Here is a 9,862-nt window from a genome sequence, read left to right on the forward strand (position 1 = left end):
CTTATAGCGTTGATAGTTGCAGGTGAAGATTGAAGTTTGTTCCTTGTTGGAACATGGGTTTTGTTGGGATATCATTATTATATCTTGTTTACTTTAATGCATCTATATACTTGGTAAGGGTGGAAGGCTCGGCCTTATGCCTGGTGTTTTGTTCCATTCTTGCCGCCCTAGTTTCCGTCATACCGGTGTTATGTTCCATGATTTTGTGTTCCTTACGCGGTTGGGGGAATGGGACCTCCTTGACAGTTTGCTTTGAATATAACTCCTCCAGCAAGGCCCAACCTTGGTTTTACCATTTGCCACCTAAGCCTTTTTCCCTCGGGTTTCCTGAGCCCGAGGGTCATCTTTATTTTAAACCCCCGGGCAAGTGCTCCTCTGAGTGTTGGTCCAACATGTCAGCAGCCGGTGTCCACCAGGGGCAACTCTGGGTTGGCCTACCAAAATCTTGGACAATCCAGTGTGCCCTGAGAACGAGATATGTGCAGCTCCTATCGGGATTTGTCGGCACATTCGGGTGGCTTTGCTGGTCTTGTTTTACCGTTGTCGAAATGTCTTGTAACCGGGATTCCGAGTCTGATCGAGTCTTCCTGGGAGAAGGAATATCCTTCGTTGGCCCTGAGAGCTTGTGATGGGCTAAGTTGGGACACCCCTACAGGGTTTTGAACTTTCAAAAGCCGTGCTCGCGGTTATGGGTAGATGGGAATTTGTTAATATCCGGTTGTAGAAAACTTGACACTTAACTTAATTAAAATGCATCAACCGCGTGTGTAGCCATGATGGTATCTTTCTGGCGGAGTCCGGGAAGTGAACACGATCTCGTGTTATGCTTGAACGTAAGTAGCTTCGGGATCACTTCTTGATCACTTATTATCTTCTCGACTGTGCTTTGCTTCTCTTCTCGCTCTCTTTTGCGTAAGGTAGCCACCATATATGCTAGTGCTTGCTGCAGCTCCACCTCACTACCCTTTCCTACCCATAAGCTTAAATAGTCTTGATCTCGTAGGTGTGAGATTGCTGAGTCCTCGTGACTCACAGATACTTCAAAACAGTTGCAGGTGCCGATGATGCCAGTGGAGGTGACGCAACCCAGCTCGAGTGGGAGCTCGTTGAAGATCTTGGTCATTGTTTTATATTCTTTTCCGGTTGATCGGTAGTGGAGCCCAGTTGGGACGATCGGGGATCTAGCATTTGGGGTTGTCTTCTTTTATTTTGTTTCCGTAGTCGGACCTTGACTGTATTCTGGATGATGTATGTTTAACTTGTATTTGTGTGAAGTGGCGATTGTAAGCCAACTCTTTATCTCTTTGTTATTCAGTACATGGGATTGTGTGAAGATTACCCCTCTTGCGACAAACCTACCATGCGGCTATGCCTCTAAGTCGTGCCCCGACACGTGGGAGATATAGCCGCATCGTGGGTGTTACAAGTTGGTATCAGAGCCATCCCCGACTTAGGAGCCCCCTGCTTGATCGAATCATTGATGTTGTTGAGTCTAGAACAAAATGTTTTGAGTCTTAGGATTATATATATCGGAGAGTAGGATTCTTTTTACTCCTCAGTCCCTTCGTCGCTCTGGTGAGGCCTCGTGACGTAGAGTTTTGACTCTCCTCTCCTCAAATTTCCCTAAAAAATTTAGGATCACGCGGGTATCTTGGAATCGTTCCGATGGTTTTGTGACGAGAACATTGTTCTTGGTGCCTCCTGACATTTAGGGGTTGTGGCAGTGTCCCGGGGAGTTGAGCTCTGAGGTGTTGTCGTCACAATTTTATCGTTGCAGTTCTGGAATACCTGAGTTTCACCGACATCGAAAATCTCTTTTATGCAGTTGTTGGCGAGATAACCTCGACGCCACCCAGTACATGGGCGGGAGTTCAGGAGTATTGCCATAACTCGTATAACAGATGCTTTTCGAAGGTTGAGGTAAATGATTTCTGAAGGTTTCTTGGTTATGTGTTGAAGGATGGATACAGTTGGATGTAGGATTTGTTAGTTTTGGGGGGAGATATTATGCTTCCCCTATATCCCGAACACCTGATTGCATAACCAGAAAGTTTCAGGAGTTTATAAGTGGGAATTCAAGTAGCTCCTAGAATATCTTTCCAACAGACACATGATACGATATGGGATCTATCATATGTTTGTTTCCGGCTTATTCTGCAAGCCAATCCTTTGTTTTGTTTTTAGTTGTGGTATTCGAGTTGCTTCAAAGTCAAGTGTTGATTCCATACCTTCCTTAAGCGATGCTCTCATATTTCTATGAGAGCATTAATCCTTTTTTATCATCAAGGCTGTCATCTCAATTCTATTTCCAACCGTTGTGCTTCTCTTCAAGTGGATCTGACCATTTTCCCATCCGCAAGATCAACTCAAAGTCTTCTCAACATTATTTGTTTCATCCGTCTCAAGTTGCCTTTGTTTTCCCGCCCTCCCACCCCTTTTTCTTCAAGGACTCAAAGATATTCAAATCAAGTATCCTTTTTATTCATGTGAATTTTCTCCATTCCTTTCTTTCAATGTTCTTATCCGGTGATTCGCAGGAAGATTCTAACGGAGCCTCAAGTTCATCATTCTTCATTCTTTTTCTTCTTCGGTGGATTCAATTCAAGCTTTCGGTGTTGATCATATTCTTTTCCTTATTTCAAATGTTTTCTCATGTCAGTGCACCCCCCTAATCATTCACCTCTCGCTATTCATTTGTCCCGGAGTACTGAGATATCTCAAAAGGTTCAAGTTTCCATTCTAAATTCGTTCAAGTTCTTTTGAGGATGTTATCTCATTCAAGCCATTTAATTCAACCGGCACAATCTCTCTTTTAAATCGTTCAACGATGTATCTTTCGAGTGGGCCCTAACCCACAGGTCTTTTCCCAGGATCTTACCTGACTCTTCTAATTTTTCCGGAGTTATTCTCATATTCTTTTTCAAAGTTTGACGTAAGAATGAATTATCATCAGTCTTATGTCTTTCTCCAAGATCTTTCAAATTCTTTTCATTGTTGATTCAACCTTTATATTCTTCATTATTTCGGAGTACCTCAACAATTCATGGTGGTGTTTCCCGTCGTCATTCTCGGATTTGAAGACCCAAGAGGAGTTCCTCTTAAATTCTTACCCGTTATTCCAAAGATTCGTGATTCTAGCTTGATGCCATCCTCTCTTAATTGTTTTCAATTGTGAGATATTCTTTTCACCCATCCGGAGCAATTCACGAGTCTTTTCAGTCTGATTCTCCGGAGGCCATCATTTTGGGTTTATTCATTCACAGCTTTCAACTCTCATTCTCAAAATCTTACCGATGCATCGCTCATGTATTCTCTAGTCAGTTCATGATCTCTTTGTTTCACTTGTATCTAAATTCCCTCAAGTATCTTCATTCGTTTTTCCAATTCTACCCGGTGATTTGTGCCTTTGCTACTCTCATTTTCAATTCTTACGGTGGTTCACGCAAGAGTTTTATTCCTTGGTTATCATATCAATTCATTCGTTCTTTCAAATCCTAATGGTGGTTCGTTGAAGCCTTTTCTCAAGTTTGCGCTATATCTATCTTAATCCTTTCCACGAGAATAAGTAGTATGCCAAATCCGTTGCTTGTCATCAATTTAAATTGGTGAAGGATACGCATAACATAATTCTTATTCTTGCTTCATCCAAACAATGGATTCTTTTCTTCCAGAGATTGTCCATGATGAGTTAATTCTTGATTACAAGTGAGTCATCTTTCTTTTCCGGAGTTCCAAGGTTTTCCACTTTATCTCGTCGCGAAGCTCCATATAAATCATTACAAGGCTTCACCTTGTGTTTTCAACTTTCCTTTCTTTTTATCATCATTTTATTACCGGAGTTCTTCATGGAGGCTCTACATGGTGGTTCATCAAGGATTCCTTTCATTCTTCAATTGTTCGTCAAGATTTCTCTCGAAGCTATGATCCGCCAAGCTATACTTCAAGTATTCTTCATCTTGCATTTCAAAGTGCAATTCTTTCATATCTCATCTTTTGAGGTGGTGCTATGTTATTCTTGATAATTTCCCTTCGTGTTTCATGATTCACAAGTTATCAAGAATGAGGTATTTTAAATCCATTAATCTCTTCGTTGGAGTTGTCTTGTGTCATATTTCACCTAAAGCCTTCCCTAAGGAATGTTTCTATTGTGGCGCTTATCAATGATTCAAGTTATCTCTCTATCTTCTTGGTGGAAGAAGTTTTCATCTCTTCTTTATCCCCGATCAATCATTGTTTTTCGTTAGTGGCAGAATTTCACCTCAGTTTTGAGATGTTCTCCATAAGCCCACTACAAGCTTACTCTTTTCGTTGTTGGTTTTCCAACAACTCCGTTATAACCCTCTTGGAAGGGTGCCTTCCAAGATGATTTGTGGCAGAAGTTGTCATTTTCTTCTCAATTCTTTCTTTTCCAATGATCCAACTTCTATTCTTTCGTTCCGGAGGCATTGTGATGTTGCTCTTTTCACTCATCATCTCGGATTGCGAACATCATGTTCTTTCCTTTGCTTATACATTCAACCGGAGTGTTGTGTCATCCCTTCAATTTCTTTTCATCTTATCAAGTTTTCTTCTCTTTTCTATCGGAGTGCTCTCCAAATTATATCATTATTATGCCTTCTCTGTCTTGTTTTAACCGGAGTGTTGTGTCATCTGCTCAAGTTCTTTTCATCTTATAAAGTCTTGCATCTTGTTTCAATCGGAGTGCTTGCATCTACTTCTTGTCCATTGTAACCTTTTCTTATGTCTTTCAACCCACAAGGTTCCCTTAATGTTCCTCCTTTCTAACGGAGTGTTTTCAACCTCGTTCATCTTCGTTGTATTTTTTCTTTCAATTTGTTCAACCTCTCAAGGTTCTTTGGTTTTTGTCGTTTGTCAAAGAAGCAACTTAGTTTTACCTCTTCTCTTCCTCTCCCGCTTCTCTCTGGTGCCATTCTAGATCTCGGGACGAGATCCTCTCGTAGTGGTGGAGTGTTGTGACGCCCTGAGACCGACGCTCCAGACGGCTTTCATGTTATTCGTTGTTGTCATGTGTTTCGATTGCTTTGTTGCATTCATCATCGCATCTCTTGCATTGCATCATGTCATCATGCACCCCCTTTTTAAAACTCAACTAAATAAATTGCATGGATCTTCGATCCATTTAAATCGAGGGAAATGCACATGGTGATTTATCTTTACAACATATAAAAGTCTCCCAATATTATTAGGGAGCTATAATAAATATTCTAACACACTTGCAAAATAATTTCATGTATTTTATACTTCAAGTTTGGTCCTCCAAACTTTGCCCATAATTTCTTTCACCGCTTTCCCGTTCTCCACAAAATTTCGAACATTTTTGGACTCTCCAAAAATGTTTTCCTAATTCAAACTTATTTGAATCACATTCAAATGTGTTCGAATGCAATCCTTCCAAACGGTGCCAAATGTATTTTTCTTGGATCAAGCTCCTTTTTATGAGTCTAAGAAAATTGGCGCCCTGCTCCAATTCTTCTCCTATCTCTCTCTACATTTCTTATTTCTCAGTTTATTTGTTAAATCAGGAAATAAAGAAGTAAATAAGAAGAGGGAGAGAGAGAGCCCATCCTTGCCACTTGGGCCTCCCGCGGCCCATTTGGCCCAAGGCTTCCCGCAGCCCAACCTGCGCTAACGCTAGGCGCCCGAGCCGCCTCTCCCAATCCCCTCTCCCTCCGCCGCCAAAAACCCACGCTCGACCCCTCCCCTCGCCCGTGCCCCTTTCTCCCTCTCGATCTCTCCCTCACTCGCTACCTCTCCTTTCCCCTGCTCGCGCCGCCACACATACAAGACACGCATGCAGAGGGGCGGCGCCCCATGCCCATCCCCTTGACTGCTACCTTGGCCTCCGGCCATGGCGCCCGCGTCGGCGACCCTATAGGCCATGCCCTGCTGCTATGTCCCGCCGCTGCCGCACGCCAAGTCCTGCGCCGCTGCCGTCGTCACAACCTGCATCGGTCCCTGCCGCGCCCCTTCATCGAGCAGCCACACGTTGCCGGATCCCGTCCGCTGGGACCAGGAGCGCTGCCGCCTCGACCCGCCTCACCGTCGTCCATGACAACGCCTTCGCCAAGTGTCAGCGCAGCCTGGCCACATCCTGTCGTTCTCCTTCGTCGCCGGACCCGAGCCGTCCTCTGCTTCCCCTACGCCGTCCAGGAGCCACCTCGCTCGCGCATGTCCTCCACCAGCAGCCTGCAACGCCTGAGGAGAGCCGAGCTCCTCCCGGTCCCCATGGTGGTTGCTTCCCCTGCCCCGAGTTTCCCTGGAGTCGACGTTCAAGTCTCGCGCCCCCATGACCTCCCCGCATCTCGCGCCGCTGCTCATGGCCTGCACCAACCTCCTCCTCTACCGTCAAGTCCGTCGTTCCCCGTCGTACCGTCGCTAGAGTTCACGTCCAAGGCCCGCTGCAACCTCACCTTCGGCCATGCCCTTGCCTTCCTGTACTGTTGTCGCTGAACGCCAAGACCAAACGTTTTGTTTCGCCAAGTTCTGTCAAACTGACCGTGTACGTCTACCGTCGCCGTGGTTTTTTTCATCAAGTTCGACTACAACACGAAGATGTGAACAACTACGCGGAGTCGCGGAGAACGACTACACACGGGACCCGTCAAGTTCTTCTACGTGCATGTACGACTACACATCTGAGATGCATCTAGTACCTCTATAGAAGACCCGAACGTCTATGATCCGTGTACGACGACCGTTGCCAAAGACCGTCGAGTGAACAACCCCCCTCGCCGTGGACTCGACAAGACAATGTGTACAACTACTTCCACGACGACCGTGCACCACTACCATCGCGAGAACGACTACTTCCTACGGCTGTCCCGAGAACACCTACTTACTTTACCGAACTCGAACCACCCCGAACGCACGCTTCAAAGGTATACCTCGAGACGACCGTCCGAGAATGAATGCTTGTGTTGTATGAGTTGCAGCCTATGTTTGCACCGTGTCCGAGTTGTCACTTTCTCGGTCCTCCTCATTTCCATGCCACTAACCCGTGGGAACCCGATAGTCGGGAGCACCCCACCATCTTGCTCAACTCGCTCACGCCCTATCGTTTTCACCGGCATCTCAATCGAGTTACCGGAACCGTTATGTTGCCATGGCATCATTTTCGGATTCGTTGCCGTGGCCCCTTTTCCTTCCGCCATGTCGACAAATGCTTCATATCATGTTAATGTCAACATTTTCATACAATTGCATAATACTTGCACATACCATTCGCATCATGATAATAACATTCATATGTTTAAAATTGTTGTTGCACCAAATTGCTAATGCATATGGGGATTACCGGATTTGTTGCTTGTTATATCCGGCCCCATTTAAATTGTTTAGATAGTATAGTTTTGTTATGCTTCACCTCTTTCCATGTTAACCAACATTTAATATTGTTGAGTACCTAACCGGGAGTGAACTAAATAATTGATGTGGTGTTCCGTCAATATATAACTCGTTGCATATTGAGCTCCATTTAATTTGTAGTTTTGTTTGTTGCACTTTGCCATGCCATGCATATTTAAACCGGACATGCATCATACTTGGTTGTGCATCATGCCATGTTTATGTGATGGTTGTTTATTATGTTGTTTGTTTCTTTCTGGGTTGCTTCTCTCGTTAGCTTCGGTTTCGTTTCGGAGTTGTGAGGATTCGTTCGACTACGTTCGTTTGTTTTTTCTTCATGGACTCGTTCTTCTTCCTTGTGGGATCTCAGTCAAGATGCCCATATCCTCGAAATCACTTCTATCTTTGCTTGCTAGTTGCTCGCTCTATTGCTATGCCGCGATACCTACCACTTTCTATATCATGCCTCCCATATTGCCATGTCAAGCCTCTAATCCACCTTTCCTAGCAAACCGTTGTTTGGCTATGTTACCGCTTTGCTCAGCCCCTCTTATAGCGTTGATAGTTGCAGGTGAATATCGAAGTTTGTTCCATGTTGAAACGTGGGTTTTGTTGGGATATCATTAGTATATCTTGTTTACTTTAATGCATTTATTTATATACTTGGTAAAGGGTGGAAGACTCGGCCTTATACCTGGTGTTTTGTTCCACTCTTGCCGCCCTAGTTTCCGTACCGGTATTATGTTCCTTGATTTTGAATTCCTTACGCGGTTGGGGGAATGTGATCCCCTTGATAGTTCGCTTTGAATAAAACTCCTCCAGCAAGGCCCAACCTTGGTTTTACCATTTGCCACCTAAGCCTTTTTCCCTCGGGTTTCCGGAGCCCGAGGGTCATCTTTATTTTAAACCCCCGGGCCAGTGCTCCTCTAAGTGTTAGTCCAACCTGTCAGCAGCCGGTGGCCACCAGGGGCAACTCTGGGTTGGCCTACCGGAATCTTGGACAATCCGGTGTGAGAACGAGATACACTACACCAAGACACTACAAAGACGACATGCATCTGTTGGTATAAGTGAGTATCGCCTACACTTTTTTGTCCCAAACTATACCGACACACAGTATGTTAGTGTTGTTTAAGCTTGTGACACACTATCTGTCGCCAAAGCTCACAAAAACACCAACGAAATTTCTATTGGTAGATAGAGGCATTACCGATTGTTTGTGTGTCGCCAATTCGTGGGGACACAAAAAGTGTCGGCGTTGCGCTTCAGCCATGTCCGAAAAATATGGCGCGGGAAGAGAGCCAGGCGCGCGCCATAGGAAACACTCGATTCGCACCAGGCCATCAAAATAAAAGAAAAACACACCCGACCCGGCCCCCACGACCCCAACATGTTCGATCGATCCCCAATCTCATCCCCTCCCCTCTCTCCCTCTCTCTCTCGCGACCCACACACCCTAACCCTAACCCGACTGCGCCGCCGCGCCCGACATGGGCGCCGCCGCCCCAACCCACCAACCGGTCCCCTTGCGCCACCACTTCTCGGACCGTGGCCTCCCTTCCCTTAGTCCGCAGTAGCAGCAGTGTCATCTAGGACGGAGGAGCGCCGTCCGCCGCTGAGGAGCAGCAGCGCGGTCCGCTGCGCGCCGGGAACATCAGCACCATACGCCGGAGGATCCTCTGCACCGACTACTATTGAGGAGGAGCCCGCTGTTCTTCTTCCTTCAGTGGCGACCCCTGTCACGACCCCGCCTCCAGATCTCAACAAGTAAGATGCAGGTTTTTTTCCTTACCTATCTTCTTGTATGTTGCTATATGGAGTTCACATTTAATTGTGAATGGTTTATAACCTGATGGCATGCCTTGCGTAATTACATCCAGGAGGTTCCAGGTCTAGGAAATGGCATTATTGGTGTGGTGTTGTTCTGTTTTCTCAATGAATATGAGTCGCTCGATGGATGGGAATTGCTACTGTAAGTCATCTCAGAAACTAGTATTGACCCCCTAAAAAAGGAGTATTAATACAATACGCAAAATTATTAGGCTGCAGATAGTATGGGGTATATCAGTACATGACATAAAAAGTACTCCCTCCGTCCCATAATAAAAGAACGTTTTTCAAACTGTTTTAGCTTGGAAAACATTCTTATATTATGGGACAGAGGGAGTAAATGATATGCCTGATAATGTTTGCTTGTCTTTGTCAGGTTTTTTTATTTTCTTTTTGAGTGGCTTCACACACATGTGCTTTTCTGCTGTACTGTATCGCGCCACAAAGACAATACTCGCAGGGATTCTGAAAAATAACTTGAAGCATGACCATTAGTTAGTAGAGCATATTTTGCATTGCATCCATGACTTTCTTAGTGTGTGTGTTCACTTCTAGGTCACTGCATCATGTGAAAAAAAACTGCCGATGCTATAATTTCTCAAAGAAAAGGAAGTTCATGTGAAGAACCATGGCGACACATGTGAGAAAAATATATTTGAGTCAGATA

At 45.0% G+C, this 9,862-nt stretch overlaps 1 long non-coding RNA gene across 1 annotated transcript in view; it reads left to right on the top strand.

Moving 5' to 3' along the window:
- The first annotated feature begins 8,754 nt into the window (after window positions 1-8,754).
- LOC119331745 overlaps window positions 8,755-9,862 on the top strand; it is a 2,711-nt gene continuing 1,603 nt past the window's right edge. Inside the window, exons 1-2 of the long non-coding RNA XR_005160628.1 lie at window positions 8,755-9,132; window positions 9,246-9,337. This is a non-coding gene — a long non-coding RNA (uncharacterized LOC119331745). The remainder of the gene's footprint in view (window positions 9,133-9,245; window positions 9,338-9,862) is intronic.

This window comes from Triticum dicoccoides, chromosome 7A (assembly GCF_002162155.2).
Source record: "Triticum dicoccoides isolate Atlit2015 ecotype Zavitan chromosome 7A, WEW_v2.0, whole genome shotgun sequence".
Taxonomy (NCBI): domain Eukaryota; kingdom Viridiplantae; phylum Streptophyta; class Magnoliopsida; order Poales; family Poaceae; genus Triticum; species Triticum dicoccoides.